At 35.2% G+C, this 25269-nt stretch overlaps 1 long non-coding RNA gene across 1 annotated transcript; it reads left to right on the forward strand.

Annotated features, from left to right (window-relative positions):
- Positions 1-12070: 12070 nt before the first annotated feature.
- On the forward strand, positions 12071-13475 carry LOC121738707. The gene is made up of 2 exons (XR_006037326.1): positions 12071-12129; positions 13145-13475. It is a non-coding gene; the product is annotated as an uncharacterized LOC121738707 (long non-coding RNA).
- Positions 13476-25269: the final 11794 nt, after the last annotated feature.

Here is a 25269-nt window from a genome sequence, read left to right on the forward strand (position 1 = left end):
AACTCGCGGTACCAATATTGACGAGGCGGCTCGGCGTCGCGCCGAGATGGTCCGGGAATGCCCGAGACGTGCGAACGGCGAACGATATCTTGCCTTCTCGTTCTCGCTCTAACGGCTAGCCGGTTCACAAGTTCACCGCTCGATGTAACGTAATACTATTTTTGTTCGCTGCGAGCGTTTCTCGGATGCAGTATTGTTTTCGGCAGGCGTTTAAATAAAACATGTCTATCGTCCACACAACCAGTTTTAATACTTACAAGATTATTATGAAACATTTTTGATAAATCAAGTATTCAAACACTTAGTAATAAGTAATTATTATATTACTTACTAGCTGTCCCGGCAAATGTTGTTTTGCCTTATTATTGAGTACCTTTTTTTGATTTCGGCCTTATTAGGTATATTGAAGTAACTAAATAAGCATGGCTTTAAACGGTGCCCAAAAATGTACTTACCTATTTACTACCAATAAAATTCGAAACGATCAAAAATGGATATTTTGATCACCAAATTACGTTTCCTAAAATATTATCAAATCAAGCATTCATTTGATGGTCCATGGGCGACGGAAGTTGCTTTCCATCAGGTGACCCGTTTGCTCGTTTGCCCCCTTATTTCATAAAAAAAATATATACAGTGTGTAACAAAAACTAGTGATAATACTTTAGGGTATGTATGTGTTCCTTGTAGGGAGTTCACTGTGAAAGTAGCAGCTCTGAAAGACGAACATTTTTTTTCACTTTTGTATGGGAAAGGGCCCGAGCGTCACGAGTATCCCCATACAAAAGTGAAAAAAAATTTTGGTCTTTCAGCCCTGCTACTTTCACAGTGAAATCTCTACAAGGAACACGTACACACCCTAAAGTATTATCACTTGTTTTTGTTACACCCTGTATATACTGGGTTCCCAAACATGGTCACTTGTTTGCGCCTGCCAGAAATGAACCTATTTTTAACCGACTTCAAAAAAGGTGTTCAGTTCGACGTGTATGTATGTAATAAGTATTTCCAGAACTGTCCAGTTTTCGTATAAGTATGTTAGTCTATATCAGCGTCTGAACAAAATTAATGTGCCCTTCAAAAGTGTATAATATGTATTGTGTTCGTATGCATGTATGTTTTAAGTTTTTATGTTTGTGTTCGCATGTCTCTGGAACTACCAGTCCAAAAGTTTCTCTAAAAGTAATAATGTACCGATACAATATAGTACCGAGCCACTATAATAATTATAAAATTAAGAAAACTATTGATAAATTCACTGAATATTGATTTAAATTACAAAATAAGTTGAAGCCTTGAATGTGATCTGAAAACTTTTTACGATAGATTTATTTCATCTTGATTGTGTTTCAGAATAATATGTGTAAAATGTAAATGACTAGAAAATATTATTCATCTACGCGTCGCGTCGAAGTCTGAATTGACCCTTATTCCTACATTAACCTATCAACCCCCAAGCTCACCAGTGAATGAAGAATAGTTTTCCAAGAATCTGCGATCGAAGGATTAAAGTAGTCTGTGTTCAATATATTATGTAAGTATTCATTTTGGATGACGTCTAACAAATCTTAGAGTAAGGTTTTTGGTAGTAATAATATGAATTTTTGTGTAAGACATTATTTGGTGACCAATTTATCAATTATTTATTCAAGAAATGCAATTATCAATAAGTATAAAAAGTAACCAGTAGCCTACTCAGACAGAAATATGCTTATGAAATTTGGTAAAAGTCAGTAAAGCCTTTTCGGAGGAGTAAGTTGGTAACTAACATTGTGACACAAGAATTTTATCTGGGAGCACGGCAGTGCTCCAGCCAAGCTTTGTAGCAAAGGCCGTAGCATACTTTTCTCGAAGCGGTTTGCGGCTTTTTCACACCCCCATTATCTTCTATGTTAACAAAACTATTGATTTAGAATTTCGGTGACTAGGAGCAAGTATTAAAACTAGCTTAACCACCAAATTACATAACATTTCGATAAATAGTTTAATAGTTACGGATGATCAAAGTTACTACATTTTGTCACTCACTGACTGACAGATCATCAAAATTCTAAGGTACTTCTAGCAGACAGCCAAGTTTTGTAGCAAAGGCCGTAGCATACTTTTCTCGAAGCGGTTTGCGGCTTTTTCACACCCCCATTATCTTCTATGTTAACAAAACTATTGATTTAGAATTTCGGTGACTAGGAGCAAGTATTAAAACTAGCTTAACCACCAAATTACATAACATTTCGATAAACAGTTTAATAGTTACGGATGATCAAAGTTACTACATTTTGTCACTCACTGACTGACAGATCATCAAAATTCTAAGGTACTTCTAGCAGACTTAGAACCTTGAAATTTGGTAACAAGGTAGATCGTTATCCACAATGGAAGGAAAAAATATGAAACTGGCCAAGTGCGAGTCGGACTGGCGTACATAGGGTTCCGTACCGTAAATTTGTATGGGAGCCCCCCTTAAATCATAAGTTTATGTACTTTTTATTACTTATTATTAAGGTTGAAACTACAATTAAGTATTTTCTGAAATTTTCAAAAACCTTACTTTTGCCATTATGGATATAGAGCAAAATAGGACAAAAAAACGTGTTTGTTGTATGAGAGCCCCGATTAATCATTTATTTTATTTTAGTTGGACTATTAGCTTTTATAGCGACAACAAAAGTACATAATTTGTAAAAAATTAAAATATCTAGCTATTGCGGTTCTCGAGAACTATCCTCGTGAAACACGGACGGACGACAGACAGACAGCGAAGTCTAGACTCATTAGGAATAGGCTCCCTTTTTCATCCTTTGGGCAAGGAAACCTAAAAACTGAAAAGTATAATATTATAAAAGAAAAGATTTTTATGTTTGTGGCTTTGCAAGAACATTAAAAATGAGTTTCGACTTTATACTTAATAATTATTTTACGTACAAAAGGAAAAATAGTGTTAACAAAGTTAACAATGAAACTATGATAAATAAATTCGATTCAAATATAAATGAAATCAGAAGTGCGAATTACGATGTACATTGTACACTCCATACTCGCTCGATAGATGGCGTAGCACTCCCTTTATATCGCGGTATCGCTTGTTTGCGGAGTATAATTATTATGGTTTAAAAAAATCCGGGATACTCAATCGAAAGTAACATCGGTGCACGAATAACCCCCTGAAAGTTCAAAAGTTGTTTGGCTATCGTCATAGAATTTGTACTTTGTAGAAGTACCTACCTGTTATTATCAATTAATTTTACGAACTAGAATATATACCTAGAGACAGAGAATGGGTGCTAAGCTAAGTACAGAAAAGTTTTAACGTGACCTAAAAGAAAAGGAACCTTAAAAAAAGAAACAAAATCCCACCAAAACATTAAATGTAAAAAGGAGCCAAGCAAAATATTGCATAGCCATGCAATATATCTATCGTAAAAAGTTTTCAGATCACATTCAAGCCAAGCCTTCAACTTATTTTGTAATTTAAATCAACATTCAGTGAATTTATCAATAGTTTTCTTTACTTTATAATTATTATAGTGGCTAGGCAATGAGCACTAGAGAAATAATCAGCAACTGATTGGATTTATTGGGTACCATCGTCCACATGTGCCGTTACATACTAAAAAACAATTTTACGCTTGCCGTTTGTGTAAGTATGAACTACCCCAAATATGAAGTTTTATATTTGTTTTTCTTGTACTCATTGCCGAGCCACTCTAATAATTATCAAATAAAGAAAAACATTGATAAATTCACTTTAAATTACAAAATAAGTTGAAGGCTTGGCTTGAATGTGATCTGAAAACTTTTTACGATAGATATATTGCATGGCTATGCAATATTTTGCTTGGCCCCTTTTGACATTTAATGTTTTGGTGGGATAGCGTAGTATTTTCTTAAAACATGAGAAAAAACGCAACACTAACGAAGCAAAGCCGTTTTGTTTTAAGCAACCGATTCTGCGATCTAAGCGGGGGGGAGAGGGGGGGCGCAGTCCCTCAAGTGGGGGGTTCGGGGGGCTAGCTCCCCGAATAGTAATTAAACCTCACTCGAAAACTGAATGTGTTGTTTTCCTTGAGATATTCACATCGAATCAATAACTTAGTATTTTCGGCGAATAATAATACTATTTTGTGAGCAACTAATTACTTTAACGACACAACAACAGCTAAAGCTATTCCAGCAGATGGCGTTGTTAAGTAACACGAAGTCAATGAGTGTTTGCTATACCGAGCAAAGCTCGGTCGTCCAGGTGCTATAATAATTATTCTTGTTAATTACAATAATTTACACATAAATGAAAAGATAAGTGTACAGCGTACGGCTGTTAATAACATTTATAATTGCTACTCGTGAAGTCGTGACAAAATTGATCAAATAACTTGACATTGACTTTGAAAATTAACACACGATACACACATACTTCAAGGCAGTGTAGGGTTGTCGAATGTCGAATCTAAAGTATTAAAACATTATAATAACTTAGACAAGGAAATATAAAAGTTTTGACTGTAAAGTAATAGATAAATTGAAATTGGCAAAATGCAAAAAAATATAAAACAGGAGGACTTTAAGAGAAATATAGAATATTTTTCCTACTAATAATACAGACACATACAAAGCGCGAAAAACGAATTTTGCCGTAACAAAATTGCAGGCACCACGGCACCACGGTTCTAGAATACCTGAAATGAAAATGAAATGAAACGAAAAAAAGGTTTATTTGATAACCAGATACAGCTATCATACATTTTTTTATCTGCCAAACTGTTAATAATAATAATAATAATAACTCCCACACCGGTTTCGGTGATGGTGGCCGGTTTCATTGAAACCAGGCCAGTTACGCAGGAGTAATTTTATAGTGCCCAAGTGTGTGCGCAATACACAAGAGCACTCTCTATTCCTTTTACTCTCATATACCCAGTGGGATGGAAGACCGACACGACTGGCGAGAGGTCAGGCGCAGGACCGACTTTTTACATGCCCATCCGACGCATGGATCATCTTACTTGTCAGACAATCAGGTGATCAATAAATGAGCTATCTAACACTGAAATAAGTTTTTAAATCGCACCTGTAGTTCCTGAGATTAGCGCGTTAAAGCAAACATACTCTTCAGGTTTATTATTTATAATATTATTAAGTATACTTAGTAGATTTTTTTTAAATAATTATAGCTTGAAAAACTCGAGTCTCAATCTAAAAGACTATGAAAAGTACCAATAACAGGGTCATATTAGGCTCATAATCATGGGACGATGCATGGTATAATATGGTACTTAATGATAATGATGATGATGAATGTAATTTGCATAGTAGCATATGCATTCCGTTCTTAAAACAACGCGGAAACCCCCAAACCCCCCTGATCCTTAAAGAATCAGGAGTTCTTTCAGCACCTTCCGAACCACGGTATACCAGGTATACCTCGGTAAAAAATCTTACTTGTTGGTAGCATATGCCTAGAATACTTCTCACGAAACCGAAGTCATCACATGTTTCCCTATAAATTTTGAGGAGTTCCCTCGATTACTTATGGATCCTTCATCAGATCACCACTTTTGTGAATGTAATATTAAATTGGGATAATACCCTATATACCAAAAGAAACATTTTGAAAATCGGTTAACAAACGGCGGAGTAATCGTTGAACATTAAAAAAAAAAAACATAACACCTCTCCCATTTTGAAAGTCGTTTAAAATGCCTATGTGTTTTTCTGATGTATAAGCTATATTATTGTGAAGTTTCAGGAAAATCCGTTCAGAGGTTTTTGCGTGAAAGAGTAACAAACATCCATACATCCAAACAAACTTTTTTTTTTTTTTTTTTTATTAAAAAATTGTGGCCGTCTATGGACTGTTCGTCCATATCCTTTTTTGTTATTTTATTATTTAGATTTTTCGCACCAAGGATAATTGAAATAATATTATGAATTTTAATTAATTGTGGTCCATCACGCCATGGACACAACATAAGTAATATATATACTTAGTAGAATAGACTATAATATATTATACATATAATAAATAAATATATATATTTATTGTTTTATAAATTACATAATAATAATATGTTTTGAACGGTGAGGTCCCAGTCGGTGTGGCGGCCAGTAGGTCCGACATTTTCCGATTTCCTTAGATTTTATGCTGCTCCACCCTTTGCCTTTAGATGTTGTGACATTGGCTTGGTGGAGAGGGGTCACTCAAGCTGGGTGGAGTTTCTAGGGTGTTAAAGAGATATCGTTCTGTGTCGAATCTACCCGCCATGTGGCTTAGGACTTTATCGTTCCTGTCTTTTATAGCCATTTTTATGTTATAATCTCTTATGTGTTCGGTTGACACCTCCGTGGCTCTTTTTATGAAGCTTGCCACAGCGTCTCCATCAGTGTCAGTGTAATAGACACAGGTGTTAGTGTGCCGGGATATGGCTACAACTGCATGAGGAACGCTGTCATGGATTGCCAGCTTTCGGGACTTGGTCTGTATGATGATCACCGAGGGACTCGTTAATCCCTGAGCTTCATGGATTGTGAGGACGCGAGAGTCCGTTCCCGATCCATAGCCTGTATTAGTGAGGGCTGCTTTCTCCTCTTGTGTGTGGACAAGATACAGGGTATTTAGATTGGCTTTAGGTATTCTCGCTCCTGTATACTTCATTAGCTTTAGGGACCGCACAATTTCCTTCGATGAATAGATGTTATTATAGACCATGCTTAAGGCGTATGCCACATCCATAGGGCTCCTGTGTGTGCAAGACAACTCCTGGGTGATGCTGGTTACCAGGTTTGGACGAGTGTAATTAAGTTTAAAGAGGTTTTCACGCTCTATAAACGGGAGTTGGTTAATATCTCCAATGAGGATGACATCGTTGGCGCCTGTTAACTGATTCGCCATGACGATTGAGCCGAAATGGTTCATGAGGGCCTCGTCAACTATCAACCTTTTGTAGGTTTCTTTTGTCCCATTTACCAGCAAAGAGGCCATGGTACGAACTTTATCTTTAACTTTGTTGCCAGTTCGTTCCAAACAAACTTTCGCCTTTATAATATTTAGTAGGATAGTCGGAAGTAGGAAGTATGGTGTAGCTAGTATTAAGGTACATGTACTATATAATTAATAACAATAATATCAGTAACCTACCAAATTACCTCCTAAGACATATTATAGATTATTAAAATGACCTAGTTAGGTACACATAAGTCTAAAGAGCGATACTTTTAGATTTTTAACAACACGTCTCTGCCACCCCTGGGCCAGCCTAAATTCCTGAATCCTGATGTAGGTGGCTTATTACAAAAATCATTGACCTGACACTAACGACACTGAAAACGTAATACCCTTTCGCTTCGTAGACGACAATAATTGCGATTTTGAGGTATTAAGGGTAAGCCATGGTTATAATATTAAAGTTAACAATGCCAATAGTTAAGTAAGTTACGTAATATTATGATGTTACAACTTACACCTTTACCGCAGAAGTCCTGCGAAAGTCATACGTACCTCAGCCATAGACAATGCTTCTTCACTCTATAGTACTCTATACAGTTCGACAAGGCTTTATTTGAACGTGGCGAGAAAATGAACTAAACGCTTCTATCATACAAAAACGTCATTTTTGACATGTGTTTGACAGTTCTCCTTTAGCAGCGCTCCCGTCAATGTCACCCACGTCCAAATAAAGCCTTGTCGAACTGTAACTCGCGGCGGTACGGCGCCTGACCGGTGCCGCTCCGGTCTCCTACTCGAGTCCGTCGCTGCACTACAGTACTACAAAACGTTGCGGTTCCTGCCGCACTCACCGTGTGGCCGGTAGTCCGGTGAGACGGACACCGGTGAGGTGTCGCAGCGCATCGTGTGGCATGGCCGTAAGTCACATCCCACGAGAAGTTATTAGAATTTAGATGATTAGTAATAGTATCTAACAAGTAAGTATCTAACCTATAACAGCGGACCTAAAATGGTCACATTTTGCAATTCCTCTCAAAGTAATTCAGAAAACGAATTGTCCAAACTGTGAAAATGAAGAATGTCAAATTATTACGAATTACTAGCTAGACAAAAAGCCCATTAATTAAAAAACATACAATTTTTTTCTGAAGCTTTCTGTTTTCTATATTTCATTCCAGGAAATTTATAACATATTGCCTGCGTAAGCGTAGTCCATCAGTTTAGCTATCAAATGAGACCTTTTTTATCTTCATAGGATATTTACATGAGAAGTTTTCGTCAGATTAGTGTGAAAGCCTGGGAAAAACTAAAATGGCTGCCATTTTACAACCGTGAGAGAGAGAAAAAATTTGAGAGCCAATTTGTCGATAAAATATGCCATAGATCATGACATTAAAGGATCGGACACCAGTGTCGGGACACATTGTATATATTATATACAAGAATTGCTCGTTTAAAGATATAAGAAATGATTCATAATAATATGATTCTCCAAAGCGACCATTTAGCCCCGCAGACTCCTATCAACATTGCTACGGACGGCGAAATTCGAAACATTATAGGGATTATAGGGATCCGCTGCCGGCGCCGGCTACCAAAAATAGATTAGTAATGGGAACCGGCGTTCGGCGGTAAGTATACTGCCGGCAGCCGAGATATAAATTATAAAACAACGGCTGCCGGCGCCGGCACTCAAAATAGGAACCGGTGAAAATGCGTAAAACGCTGGGTTCCAGTGCCGGTAAAAAAAATTTAAAAAGAAATATTACCTGAAATATTCGACTTTTCAACCCACTTCCAAAGGTGGATATTAAATGTTCGGCTGCGGATATTTTAGTTTCTTGTGATGCATTTTGATCAAATGCTACCAAAACGTAAGATTTTGCTGTTTTTGCACCACAGTAGGTACCTATAGCAGGGTTCCGAAGGTACTGAACAGAACTTCGGACTCCTTATACATGTTTGAGAGTTTCAGCGTTTTTTAAACAAGCAAAGGTACTTATATGCTACTATGCAGATCACATTAATCATCATAACTACCATTAAAATATGCATCCTCACATTATACCTTATTAGTTATTATTGGTACTTTTCATAGTCCTTTTCGACAAATATCGCGTGACTTCCGCAAACTTCGGAAGACGGTGCTGGCAGCCAGTTCAGCAACCGGCGCCGGCTGCGGAGGCACTCCCAATATTATATATAACAGTGGAGGAAGCAACAAGCAGGGTCCGAACCAATCTAATATATTAATATGTATATTCACACAAACACTGTAATTCTCGTGTTACAGTGTTTGTGCGCGAACTTCTCCAAAATGGCTCAACCGATTTTATTAAATTAAATTTTGTATACGTACACGAGGCCTGAGAATAATTAATATGGCAAAACAACGTTTGCCGGGTCAGCTAGTACCTATTTTAGAAAAATTCTTAAATATTTCCACTATCCAACCTGAAGTAGGTTTCTTTTTTTTCTCTAGTGTGTTCATTGCTAGTCACTTTTATGAGAGGTGTTGCACTGAACACTCAGGTCTTTCATTACTTTAGAACGATTATTCGTTCTCTTTGGTCTAGTTACTATAGTATATTATTATGCAGACGTTTCTGTTTTGTTATGTTGTGATCCATTAGCAGGTCCCTAGCAAGTTCGTAGGTGTGATTTTCTAATCTTTTCTTGTATGTTTGTATATAAGTATTTAGATACTCACCTCTTCATTTAAGGTGGTAATATTTAAATATGTATGTATCTCAGAGTTTGTTATGAACCAAGGTGCATTAGCTATAATTTTTAGACATTTATTCTGAAAACGTTGTGATAATATGGCCAGAATACTTTTGCTTGCGGTGCCCCACAGTTGGACGCCATATGGCCATATTGGCTTGATGATGGCTTTCTATACAAGAAGTTTATTGTGTAATGTTTTATTGTGTATTTAATTTAATTTTTTAAACTCCATTTCTGCCTGTTGCCTCTTTGTTTTGACATGCTTAGCCCAGGTTAATCATCTATCAATATGCATCCCTAAGTTTTTTTACACTATTTTCATACGGATTCTTCATGTTCATCCTCTACTGGTCAAGCCACTAATTATCTTTTTTATTTAGGTGGTAGCAATTTTTGTTATGCTATGGTCTGATTTTCATCACTAGCTAGCTGCTACTCGGCAAATCTGCTGTAAATATAGAGTACAGTATTGGGCCGAGGACTGAGCCCTGTGGTATCATACATTTTTTAAACTTCGTCATCAAATTTTACTTGGAATTTTCTGTCTTCAAAATAAGATTTGAATAACGTCATGTAGTAAGAGTTAGGTAACTTGTTTTTGATTTTGAATAGAAGGCATTTGTTGCAGACTCTATCAAAAGCTTGTTGTAAGTATTAAGTATATCAAGAAATACAGCAGCATAGTAAGTACTCTTTTTTCTCCAAGGACTGTCTTATTTTCTTACCACAGGATGGTCTTGCTCTACTGTTGAGTGATGCTGTCTAAATTCTAAACCCAAATTGGTGGTCAGGAATTACATTTTCTTCATCCAAAATTGGTTTATGCCTTCTAAGTAACAGCTTTTCAAATAGCTTTGAAATAACTGGCCTGAAGTAGGTTTAAATGTAAAATTCTAAAACTTGGCTAGGTTGCAGAATCAATTGTGCCGACGTGTTTCTGCTGCTCTGGGAAAACGCCCGGCTCGCCCAAATCTTTTTACTCGTTTGGCCAAAGGATTTCCTACAAGGGTAATTGTGTTTCGCAGAACGTTGCAATTCTAGGAGGTATGTACGTCACTATTGCTCAAGACTCAAAGTAACGAATATTCTAAACCTGCCTGAATTATTAACCCTATAAATTATTTTTTTATAAAATTCGGGGGCAAACGAGCAAACGGGTCACTTGACGGAAAGCAACACTCAGCAACAGCAAACTCCGTCAAAAATCAAAGTAACTACCGTCCGCGTCGCCCATGGACACTCGCAACAACAAAAGAGGAATGGTCCTGAAATACTATTACATCATTAAAAAAATACGTATACACCTCAATTTATATAATATTACGTAACATTTCTTTTGTAATAAATTACGTATTATTTCGTCCTTGACGTGAGAGCTGACTGAACAATGTTGACAAATACGTCGGTGGTTTTGGGTTCATCGATCTTCCTTAATTTTGTTTTCATGTCCCGGATGTAACGCCTACATTCAAATTTTCTTTCATTTATGTGAAGAAATTGCGGCTAGATAGATGAAAATTATGTAATATCAGTTTATATTAGTCGGACTTATTGGTCATTGATTGGTATTTGGTAACCAAAGATTTGAAAACCAAAATCAAATAATTATTTTTATTCAGAGTTATTTTTTTTTTGCTAAGCCTCTAAAGTCTAAATTATGGTACCTACCACCGGTTCGGGAAGTAACCCGGCGATAATAACTGGCGTATGGAACTCGCACGGGGCCATCTTTTATAAAACAGATGGAAATTTAGTTGCGATGACCAAAACTTAAACCTACTTGTTGACAGACAAAATAATTGTCACAACTCACAACATCTATAGGGAACGTAAATGAAGGTGCTGCGAACAGGGAACATGGTGTCTCCTTGCCAATAGGGAACTTGGCAAACTGGTGTCGACTATTCGACACCTAAAGTTGATTATTTACTTAACAAATTCTGCCACCTACCCTGTTCTTTCACTTTTTCTTTAAATACAAAAAAGTGCGACATACCATCGTCACAAATCCAAAATATTTTGCATTAGAATATTTATTTACTTGATATAAGTTCCATATAATTATTACTGCTATAAGACTTTGTGCTGTAGATTATGGCGAAGGTAGCTAGCAGGCTGCTACGAACCTCTGTACGAGAGCCAAATTGCGTTCCAAATATTATTTTTACAATAACATAATAGTGTGAACATTAGGTATATAAATGGTTCAAAAGCTATAGACATTCAAGTCAGGTATATTTGTGTACGACAGACAAAAGAACCTAATTTGAAATGTACAGCCCGTAGTCAGACGATTTCTGTATTCTATATTGAAATTGATTTCGAGCGCAATTCTTTGTGAGTTTCCGTTATGGTAGGAGCTTTCAAGGACGAATGGTTCATATAAATATTAAACCAAGCCATAACATTTACATAAGTCTTCCAGAAGCAAGGAGTAACTACACGCAATGTTCGCTAAATTGGTAAGTACTAGAGCAGGGTACTTCGCTAAGTAACACTTTGCTCTTGATAGTTTTATCGAACGCAACTTGGCTTGGCGCTGTCATAAACGTAAAATACACATATTAGGTACTTTTAGTTGAATTATAGTCAAATTAGTTTATATTTAATGCAACTTAAAGCAAATTTAAAGGAAAAAGTAAACATAATTTAACTTCATTTTGAGCAATTTTACATGGTATTTCCAATGTAATTGTGTAACTTTAGAAGGAAAAAAAACACTGTTAATTTAAGTGTAACTATATTTTTGTGTTTTTAAATTAAAGTATCTAACGGGAATATTTTTAGCCGATAGCTAATTATAGCGGTACAATTATGATGAGTTGTATTCGTAATTATTAATAGTTTTAATATTTGTAAAGATGACTATTTTTTTTAATTTCTAATTATTAATAATGCAACAAATTACGCTGGAAATAACAGAACTAAGCAATCTGAAAGAGGTCTGTAGCTGACATCAACTAGGTTTATTATTATTATTCATGTAGTGCATGACATCAACTAGGTTTATTATTATTATTCATGCTTAATGGGAGTTTATCTTATTTAACCAAAATCATAATTATTTTTTATAAATTAAACTAATTCATAATGAAGAAAATTACGTTTTGAACTTGCACAGATGAAGACGATGTCGCTTATTTCAGCAATCGTCAATTCATTAGATAATCCTCAGAATAACGATTCACATCATGCGACAGCTAGCAACAGAGACTATTCTCATTGACACCATACAGTACGCAATATACAATATGCGTACTGCAGTCAATCAGAATTTTTAAGGTTAAAAGATTATTTATATTTTATAATTTTTTTTTCATTGCAATTTCATGACGACATAAAAATCACTTTGTGTTCGTAGCTTTGTGACTTTGAGCCTGTTGCATTGGTGTTGCTCGATTTAAAATCACTCTGCACCGGTCCTTTTCATGGAAAGACGAAGTATGAGTCAAGGCAACACGACGTCTTCTTTTCCAGATTTTGTTGTTCGCTGTGCTGGCGTTTGCAGCTGCTGCCCCACAGCTATACTCCGGGTACGGATACAACAACTACGGATACAGCGGATACCCCAGCTACACTGGATACTCCGGATATTCGAATCCGGTTGCGTACAGTGGCTACGGATCCTACAACTATCCGTACAATTACGGATACGGTTACTACTAAACTCAGCTCTGCCCTTTTTCTATAATCCGCCAATTTCTTTAAATTCATTAAAATCTAGTCTAATGCTTAAAATTGTATGATAATATGTATTAATGTTAACTGTATTGTAATGCCGATTTGAAAATAAACAACTGCGTTATAAGTTATGTGATTATTTTTTAACCCCCGACAAAAAAGAGGGGTGTTATAGTCCATAATTTTTGTCAAGGTGTGTCGGGTGACTGCTAATGATGTTTGATTTTATCACAGACCGTGTATATTTGTTTATTTTCTCTATGATTTCACATAGGATCAGTTCACAGAAAACCGAATCCAGATAATCAGCGACTTGGCGGTTGTAGGTTGTAGTTTACTTGGCGGTTCCCCGATACACCTTGACAACAAATATCAGCGACCACATAAGAGGCTATGTGGTCGCTGACAAATATGGACTAAAATGAATGAATGAATATACTTTATTGTGCTCAAAATATACAAATGAAATAAAGGAAATTCACATGAACTCAGCATGAGCACAAACTACAAAGGCGGCTTTACCGCTGTAAAGCGATTTCTTCCAAGCAACAACACAGTGCAGCTTGAGTTGGGATAAAACGAAAACTAGAAATTAAGTTAGGCTTATCTTACATCTTAAATTACTTAGGAATAATCTTACACACATTACCTACTCTTACACTAAATCTTATTCAAAAAATTAAAATTCTTGGGTTAAATATTATCCACTATTTAAAAATATACTAATACACAGATACTAGATTTAAACAAACTAATATATATATTTAATAAAATACACTATAATTTAATTAAATATTACTTTACACTTAGGAATTATTTGAACTTAGACAGTAAATAATATTTCATTACTTTTTAAAGTTTTTTGGCGATGGCTTTTTTAAATTTCTTAATTACCTCTGAAACTAAATAATTATTACCTTCCTTATAATATTTAAACACTGGATAGCTTATAACAGTTGTTTGACTCCATTTAGTCTATCGAGTGACTTTTCTAACGTTTCAGACAAGTACAAAACATTTTTATTCCTAAGGAAGTGTTGACTGTTTGAACTGAAGCATATCTTACAATCCTGGATTAAGTTTCCAATTTCCAAAATATATTCTAAATTAATCTAAACTTTATATACATCTTAATTTACAGTAAAAAATCATACACTTAAGGCCATCTGCATCCCCCGAGCAAACGACCTTGACCATACGTTTGCCGCGTTGCCGAGATCGCACCAAAATCCTACTTTTTTTACTTAATATCTTAGATCAAAATTGACCTAAAAAGAATTCAAACGGCAAATAATATGTAGTTAATGAAATTGTCGATCTATTGGCGTGTGTTTCAAATGAACGTAATTTGTAAATACATACTAGGGAGATACTGAATGTATGCTTGAATTAAAAGAAATTGGTATTACTTTGGAAGCTGATATCATGAGTATAAAAAAAAATTAGGAAATTTATAACGGAGAAAGGAATATTTATATGCTGAAGATTATTGCTCTTCTCTTTTATTATAATTTTGTAGCTTTCAAATTATGAGTTAATAAGACTCTAAAAACGGCAAGTAATGGCATCTCCGTAGGGGATAATAATGAGCTCACACGGACAATAATTTTAAGTTTAAAATCTTTGAAGCTTACTTTCTCGAATTCTCTCTAGTGTCGCTTAATCTGTTATCACATAGTGCTGTCCAATTATAACTAAGCTAATGGTAAAAACAGAAATCTAAAGGCAAGGATTTTTTCTATATTAGCATAAAAAAGAAAAATGAAATAACAGCAAATAAAACTTTATTAAAATTTAAAATCTCTTAAAACATCTCATATTTGTAAACATCAAGATCTTTCAGATTCGGAATTACCAGGTACCGTATCCGGAATAGTATGGGTAGCCGTATGATCCGTAGGAGCCGTATCCGTATGACAGGGGGCTGTAGCCGCTATATCCGGAATATCCGCCGTATCCGTTCCAACCGTATCCATTGTTGTATCCGTATCCGCCGAGCAACGTCGGCTGGGCCGCTACGAAAGCGAGGATGGCGAAGAGGAAAAACTGAAAAGTAAATAGACAAATAAAGTCTGGATTTATCTAATTTGTTGTTACAGAATAAACAGCGTATGATTAATTATTATTATCAAATAGATGACCCGCTAAACTTAGTTCTCGAGTTTTAGCGAGACTAACAAAATTTTAAATTCTGTTTTGTTTAAATAAATTAAGAATCAGGCTATAAGCTATAAGCTGTGCAGATAAGTTATAGATGTTGACAAAAAATTACTTATGCTTTGCATGCTTTAGCTCAAACAGAAAAACTCATTATTTTGCTATGGATGACCAATTTTCTCGACGCAAACTTAGGCCTTTGCTAAACGTCCATGAGTAGGTCATTACTACGCCAAAATTATCTGTAATCGACTTTATCCAACATCATAATATGAACGATCTAGTACATTTTTTTATTATTTGATTTTGGACACTTGCTAATATAATTGCAACCAAAAATTATTTTACAGAAATATGTTTTTTTGCTAATTATATCTTACCAACTTGGCGAGCATCTTGGAATTTGTAGTGCCTCTGTTACACTTCTTTAAACGTTATGATAACATAGCTGTTATTTGTGAATATTTATACGATTTTAAAGTCCTTGGTGCCTTGAACCATAACGAAAAATTAATAACGAGTTTTGCTGAGAAAATAATGAGTATTTTAATTTGGTTAAATAATCATCAATTGTTAATGCATAGTCGAAACAATTCCAGAACCTATGTATGGCTGGAATAATAGAACAAAAGGTTTAGCCAGCCAAAATAATGTAGAACAATAATTATAAAACATTAAAAACAAACACATTACAACTAATAAAATATTCATCTGCTATAAGTTTAAATAACTAGTAAGAGGTGCAAGGGTTACTATTTATAAAACTCTGCGAATTAATAGGATAGCGTATTATACTATGCATTTCCTCGAAAAAAAAAAATCGAACATGATCGTAATCGAAACATCTGTGCTCCCAATGGCTGTATAGTGTATACATATTTTTAACCGACTTCAAAAAGGAGGTTATCAATTCGAGTATGTAATATTTCCAGAACTGACCAGTTCGTATATTATATTATGTTAGTACTTAGTCTATATCAGGGTCTGAATGGTTGATGTTTGCGTTCGCATATCTCCGGAACTATATAAGTTCGATTTAAGCAATTATTTTTTGTTAAAATTTAATTCTTTAAGAAGTATATAGTACCTAGCTGTAGTTTAATTTTTTTTGTTCAAAACATTTAACAAGTAAAACTAAATTAAATATTGAAATTTTTTCATCATTTAAAATGTACCGTACTGTTTGTTCCAAATTAAAATGTCAAAAATTCAATTAACTAAATCGCTTATTAACAAGGGTATAAAAAAAAAAGGAAAAAAAACGTATAACTTCCATATTTTATATAAATTGTAATCCCAAAAGTTTGTTATTTAATAATTCGTAACTAATTAAAATTTAAACAATATAGCCGGTTTCGGCAAAAATAATACATTGTTACACACGAAGCCGAAATAAAATAATCTGTATGATGTTATCAATGTTTTAGCACCGCCTAATTACTACTGTTATATGAATATTTATTTAATACAAAAAATGTTTAAGTCACAGCCGCTGATTCCTTTAAGATAACTTTTTTTATGTCGACAGGATGAATCGTAAATAAATTGTTTTACTCCAAAAAAAATATAACCAGTTGTTTTACTGGGCTATTTATTCATTTTTTTTAAATGGAATAAAGGGGGCAAACGAGCCAACGGGTCACTTGATGGAAAGCAATTTCCGTCGCCCATGGACACTCGCAGCATCAGAAGAGCTGCAAGTGCGTTGCTGGCCTTTTAAGAGGGAACAGGGTAATAGGGTAAGGAAGGAAAGGGAAGGGAATAGGGGAGGGTAGGGAAGGGAATAGGGTAAGGGATTGGGCCTCCGGTAAACTCACTCACTCGGCGAAACACAGCGCAAGCGCTGTTTCACGCCGGTTTTCTGTGAGAACGTGGTATTTCTCCGGTCGAGCCGGCCCATTCGTGCCAAAGCATGGCTCTCCCACGTATAAATATATTTGCATCTTCTATGGGATTTTCACCCATATTACTTCATGCCTCTTTTGTACGACGCTTTAAAATGTTGTTCATGGCATTCACCATAGTTTTAAATACTACACGTGTGCAAATTTAATTTAAATTTTATTCGTAGGCTATTTTGCGAAAACAAACAATCAATTAACTATTAGCCTCTCCAGTTAATTTTAATTATTAGTGTAGAGTTGTGGTCTAAATCCTTTTAAACTAAACGAGTGTATATAATATATTAAATCTAATATATAAAATTCTCGTGTCACAGTTTTCGTTGCCATACTCCTCCGAAACGGCTTCACCGATTTTGATGAAATTTTGTGAGCATATTGAGTAGGTCTGAGAATCGGCCAACATCTCTTTTTCATACCAAAAAAAATATATATATGGCAAAACAATGTTTGCCGGGACAGCTAGTAGTTTTTAAATACACCCTAAAAACCAATTGAAAACATGTTTTTTTTTCAATTTTATTTTCTTTCAATATGATTTTGCATGGACGCGCGGCAGTGCGGGGCAGCGGTCAGAGAGACAAAAAAATAATAAGTATTATATAAGTATTGAAAACTTGTTACAAAATCAGCCAAGTTAAGGATCTTCTTTGTTACTAATTAAGTTACTACCATAATCGTATGATCTTTTGTTTTTCCGTGTTTGTGTAGAGACCAAAGCAAGGGGAAACTTGTATAAATAATAAAGTTTTCAAAGACTTCGACACAACATTTTCAGAACTTCAAAGCAATAGTACTGACAAAAACCACAATGTTTAGTAAATTGGTAAGCACATATTCTACGTATAATAATAATTATTATGGACTAATAACTTTTTAGATATACGGGGTGTAACAAAGCTTAGTGATATCAGAGACCGGACATACTATTTTCCTTTGTCTATGGTGATATTAATACTTTATAGGTAGTGCTATCGTTTGCTAAGTCATATTTAATTATAATATTTATATACATTATAAATTGTAATATTTCTCAATCAATATAATCAGCGTCAGTCGCCGCACCCGTGGTGGGATGTTAACTGAGAGTATTTCAAAGTTGTAAAAAAAATAATTGCGAAAAGTGATTTTATACCAAATGAAATTTTTATGGATGATTATTGAGGTTCATAGCAAGAAATAAAAGGCTTTTTATTTTATTTTTATTTTATTTTATTTTATTTATTATTGAGGTCATGCTTAACCAAAAATGCACCGTGAGCCGTATCGCAGTCGGGGGATTTAACGTCAGTCGCGTTACTGAACTATGTTAAAAAAATTAAAATATAAAGTCATTTTATACCGTACAAAATTTATACAGGTGAATGTTGATACCTTTTTAATAATAAAGACCACCGTCAGTCGTTAATATGCGGGTGGAAAGCCCGTCAGCCAGCGATATAAGCTATAACCAATATAGCCCTACTTCGCAGTGAATGTATCCTAGGGCGTCGCGTAGACGACATTTCCACCTGCAAATATTCAGCTGACGGCGATTTTCGTTTGAATTAACCATAAAATTGTCTCATATAGCAATTTTAAGTAATTAATTCGATAGTCAATATTTGTGAAGAAGAATTATATACATTTTACTTTAAAAGCGCCATCTGTTGTTATATACTAAAACTAAAATAGCACCTACCAAACCTAAACGTGTATAATCTAGATATGACCTTTATTGGGTGCGAATTGGGATCTTTTTAATGTCAATTCAATACGATTTCCAACAACAACTTTGAGATACTCTCAATTTTTATTCCACCCATACTGCAGTAGCTGACGATCAAAACTCTTATGTATTAATAGAATAGTATTATTGTTACGATTTTCGCTCGGTATGAAATGACTTTTTAAAATGAGCGCGACCTCCCCTACTATTAGGATGTGTATTGGCCCCGTGTATAGAGTTCGCTGTGAAAGTAGCAGCGCTGAAAAAAAAAAATTAATGAGGCCATAAGCACTTTCGTAAATAAGACTTACAACATTTTATTGCTGTTCCGAGTCATTTTATTTAGGGTGAAATATTATGACTAGTGATTGGACAGTAGTTACTAGTTAGTCATTTACCTTATGTACTAGTTAGTTTCTTACGGCCGCACATAGAGACATTAATTAATGAAGATCAAACTTCAAGACAACAAATGGGGCTTATCATGGGCGTACCCAGGTTCTGGGCCAGGGGGGGGGGCAAATTACCCAGGTTCTGGGCCAGGGGGGGGGGCAAATTACGCAGATTCTGGGCCAGGGGGGGGGGGGGGGGGCAAATCAGATTTTTTATAACTTAGGTGTTAATAAAGAATAAAAAATTAATAATTTTTAGTTGTAAAAATATTGTATTGCAAACAAATGGCAAAAATTCGTTACATTATTTTTAATTTATAGATGAAAGGACCAGATAATATACTTATTAGGGACGTCAACATGATCCAGGGTTATTATATTATGTATACCTGTCACTTGTCATATACCTTAATCTGTGCTTGTCAGTTGTCTGTGAAGTGTGAATCCTGAATGAATTAGTCGTCATTTTGAACGCAACACGGTTGTTTTTAACCCCCGACAAAAAAGAGGGGTGTTATAAGTTTGACGTGTCTGTCTGTTTGTCTGTCTGTCTGTCTGTTTGTCTGTGTGTATATCTGTCCGTGGCATCGTAGCATCCAAACGGGTGGACCGATTTTGATCTAGTTTTTTTTGTTTGAAAGCTGACATGATCGAGAGTGTTCTTAGCTATAGTTCATCATCATCAGCCTGCTCCGTGCTGGACAATCAGGGTTTATCTGGTTATTTTCATGAGCCGTTAGCAACTTGTAGTCGTTTGATGGGTTTTATATTTCATTCTAGTTCGTGACATTTGTGAATATACAATAGACGTATACACATAATAATGGAAAGTTGACCTGGTGCTGCAGCATCACCTGGTAATCAACAGGATATCCAACTCCTCGCCAACTTAGAGCAGAGGTTTCGTGCTTGGGCTCATTTTAATTTCGACAACCAGTAAGAAGTAAATAAACAGTAAATATTTACATGCTGCTGCTGCAGCATCACCTGGATTCTACAGTGTGTAACAAAAATAAGTGATAATACTTTAGGGTGTGTACGTGTTCCTTGTAGAGAGTTCACTGTGAAAGTAGCAGCGCTAAAAGATAAAAAAAAATTTTCACCTTTGTATGGACAAGGGCCCGAGCGTCACGAATTTCCCCATACAAAATTAAAAAAAAAATTTGGTCTTTCAGCGCTGCTACTTTCACAGTGAACTCTCTACAAGGAACACTTACACACCCTAAAGTATTATCACTTATTTTTGTTACACCCTGTATAGGAACCGAGCTTCGTATGAACCCAAAGTGGAGGTTTCATGTTTGGGCTCTATTAACGGCTTCATCGAAAAGGACTTTGATAGATGGTAATCATGAGAACAAGATTCTGTTGATAGGAATTATTCTGCACTATAACCAACACAAGTTTAGAAAGTATGAAATAAAATTAAATTAAGAAATTAAAAAAAACCCCCGCCAAACAACTTTAAAAAGTAATGAAATAATATTTACTGCCTTTAAGTTCAAATAATTCCTAACTTGTGTAAAGTAATATTTTAGTCCATAATTGTTGTCACGGTGTGTCGGGGGACCGCTAATGTCTATGTTTGATTTCACATAACAATTAACAAGATTGGATCAATTCACAGCGAACTAAATCGAGATAATCAACGACTTGGCGGTTGAAGGGTGTAGTTTACTTGGCGGTCCCCCGACACACCGTGACAACAATTATGGACTAAAATATTACTTTACACAAGTTAGGAATTATTTGAACTTAAAGGCAGTAAATATTATTTCATTACTTTTTAAAGTTGTATGGCGGGGGTTTTTTAAAATTTCTTATTAATTATAAACCTTCTTTCATTAAATGAATTATTTAATTTCCATTTCAGGTGTTCCTGTTCGCTCTTCTCGCGTTCGTCGCAGCGAAGCCTTCGATTCTGCCCGGTTATGGATACAACGGTTACGGCTACACCAGCTATCCGGGCTATTCCGGATATTCCGGATACGATGGCTACGTCAACCCCGTCGCGTACAGCACCGCATACGGATATCCGTACAACACCGGGTATGCGTATGCTTGGTGATATTTTGCGAAGAGTCACTTAAGGTCTAAGGGTTTTATTAGTTTGTCAACTTATATTTTAAAATACCAATAAACCAAAATATTCCATATAAATTTTGCCAATAAACTTTCTGCAATTAAGTAAATTAAATTGTTTCATTTTTGATGGTCTGAAAAGTAATATGAGTCCTGTGACTTACGGTATACCACAAGGCAGCATTCTTGGTCCATCCCTCTTCCCCCTTTATATAAATGGCATTGCAGCTCTAAAACTGAAAAATGCGGACCTACAATGCTATGCGGATGATAAAGCCATCATATTTCATGACTCTACTTGGGAACGAACCTGCAAAAGAGCTGAGGATTCCATAAAGAGCGGAGAATGTCCATTATATTAAATTGGTTAAGTTATAACCTCCTTTCCCTAAATACTACTAAAACCAAATTTCTTTGCTTCCACAAAACTGCGTCTTCGGCCCCTTCTTCTCTAAATAACGCAGACGACTTTTCAGAATACCCAGTACTCTCGTTAACACATCATTTGCCTATAGATTCGGAACATTGTTAAATCCTATCCTAGGTATATATAAATTTATACTACCCTGGTCATACATTGAAACAGAAAATTTAATTAAAGTGTACAAATAACTCAACCTCATAAGACATTCATACACACACACACACACTATTACACACCCAGTTTTATACACACCTATAATGCACTTCATTATGGTTATTAAATATAATAATTTAACCTAAGAATTTTAATTTTTGTTGCTGTATTAAGATTTTATTAAGTATTATTATTGTTTTTTAATTCCTAGAATATTTTTGTTAATTTAAATTTAATTTTCTGTTATTTTTTTTTGGCACTCTTTTTATTGTAATTCGTTAAAAATTCCCCCATAGCACAGGCTGCGCCTAGTTTGGGGGACCGCCACTTTTAAAATTGTAAACTAAGATTATGGTAAAAAAGATTTGTATTTGATTTATCAATAATTATTATTATGCTTCTAGTTTTTTTATCACGTAGTCTGGGTAACATAATATACCTAATATGCTAAAATATATAATTATGGTTTTTCGCGTTAATTTTTCTGCAACTGTTGCATATTATTTAAAACTTTGTGTTAAAACTCCGTTAAGCAATTAACATTTAATTATATTTAGGTATTACCATTTGCCTTACTGTTATTACTTATTTTAAATTGGTGCACATTATAGGCACTTGGTCTATTTTTGGTATATTATACAGAACTAGCGACTCGCCCCGGCTTCGCACGGGTGTAGTGCTGACAGTAGTTTTGATATTACAATATGTTTGGAGACTGCTTTTGCGGCAATCGCTTTTTCCTACAATTTAGCTCAGGTGAATTTTAAAGCTGGTTGCTCAAAAGATTTCTCTCTTTTGGAATACCTGTTCTGGCTGTCCTTAATGTCCCCTGATTGAGTTCGGGTAGTTTGGCCCGTGTTTAGACTTTAGTCCGACAGGATTTTTTGGCCTTTCATGTATGCGGGCCTTAAATGATGACCGTGGATTGATATCTAGCATACTAACCAAACAGGTTGGTGACAATGTTGTACTTACTAAGTTACTACATAATACATTATAGGTACCTTTTATCTATACATTGACAAAGTAATACTAATATTATAGTATTTACATATTAAATGGTAATTTAAAAGTAAACGATTTGAGGCGAGTGGTAATAATAATAATGATTAAATTATTACCATTAGTTTGTTTTGAATTGTACATTATATTATATCACATTACAATTAATGTTTTTATGTTAGAATTGTTATTAGTCTACTTATTGGTGCAAATAATACATTAACGAAATAAAGTAAATCAGCAAGAATTTAGTTCAGACGTCAGAACAAGGCCCTTACTATGGATTAAATTACGAATTACGACTAACGAGTAGTTTATGGGGTTTCATTATTTTAAAAGATTAGGAATCACTGCGATAAAAAGATTTTTTAAAATAAAATGGCTTCCCCACGTTGCCAGATGATGAAGATGGGTATGAACCCATGAAGAATAAAAGAACGTGTAAAGTGGCTTGATGAAAAAATGATCGAAGTCGATTTTGTTTACTTTAGCTGCACAATCATTGTTATTCATCATAGCCCTTCGTGAAGAGAGGCCTTAAATAATAGGAACAACTTGAAGTGCTTCTAAATAGGCCGCAAGGTTTTCTTCAACAAAGGCTTGTCCTCGATTTTGAAAAGTTTTTGTGCGTATTTAAATATAGAACCTTGTTTAATTGAATAATAATTGAAACAATTTCTAGAACTTTTCGTAACAAATGTCATTATGACGGCAAAATTATTATCTGTAAGAATTACTGTATATCACTTCGGTTTAGTCTTCGGCTATAGCCATAGGCTTCGGCTAAAATTAATTTTTTGGTTGGACCAATTAACCAATCACTAATGTCAATTATTAATCCATACTTATGTGAAAGTATGTCTGTCTGTCTGTTACCTCTTCGCGTCCAAACTGCTGAACAGATTTTGCTGAAATTTGGTATGGAGATGAGAGTTTTGACAATTGAGTCCCTGGAAAGGACATGTGATACTTTTTATTCCGGAAAAATGTACGGTTCCCGCGCGATCAACGAATTTTGGCGCAGCGGAGTTGCGGGCATCATCTAATCTATACTAATATTATAAATGCGAAAGTATCTCTGTCTGTCTGTCTGTCTGTCTGTCTCGCTTTCACGCCAAAACTACCGAACCGATTGTAATGAAATTTTATCATCGCGCGCTATAAACTGAAGTCCACGCGGACGAAGTCGCGGGCAACAGCTAGTGTCATATAAAAAGTTGCACTATACTTAATTCCTGACGTGCTTTATGCTAAGTGCCTAGCTCATATCTTTATGTTAAGTAGCTTCTAACAAAGTTGCACTTACAACGCCTAGAAACAAACTGGTTTTATCAATGAAGGTATTTTATTGTTATAACATACAGCAGTTATGTTAATCATATGATATATTAATTAAAATACAATACAGTGTATAACAAAGGTGTAGTCAGTATAATAATTATGGACAAATTACGTTTTTACAATAATGTGTGGAACATAGACAGTACACTTCTGCCAGTATATTCACTATGCTTTTTTCGTCTGCGCCTATAGGGAGTGCCGTATTTGTATTTTTTATGAGAGTAAACCACTTTATTTCGACCTCCACATGTGCGTAATCCGTAGGGCCTATTTTGATCCGGGGCTGCCTATACACGGGGCTGCGTAGACACGTTTATATAAATCTTTTATTTCTCTGTAGATGATGGAGTCTACAATAGATATGGAATATTACACTAAAAGCGTGGTCAAATAGCCCTCTTCGTGGTTACTTGGTGCCATTTTGAATATTCAGTTAAATAGCCAACTATACAAGTGGATATTTGAAAAACTTAATATTCCTTTATGAAGATTTTTGTCTTATGTCCGTAATACGTGCTTTATGCATATCCCGAGTTTCCTTATTCGAACGAAGTTCCTTATCGCGCGTTCGGCGTAAAGGAGGCTAGACAGAACGATATTTGACCTCGACACTTTTTTATTAGTACCTGCATGGTAGGGACAGGGGGAGTTATAGTATTCCTGTGCGTCAATTAGATGGCGTTTTTTTAATTTTTTAAGAAATAACTTCGTTCAATTCGGGTGTCCCTTGACACCTCTCAAGTTTTTCATACATTCAGGTC

This window comes from Aricia agestis, chromosome Z (assembly GCF_905147365.1).
Source record: "Aricia agestis chromosome Z, ilAriAges1.1, whole genome shotgun sequence".
NCBI lineage: Eukaryota > Metazoa > Arthropoda > Insecta > Lepidoptera > Lycaenidae > Aricia > Aricia agestis.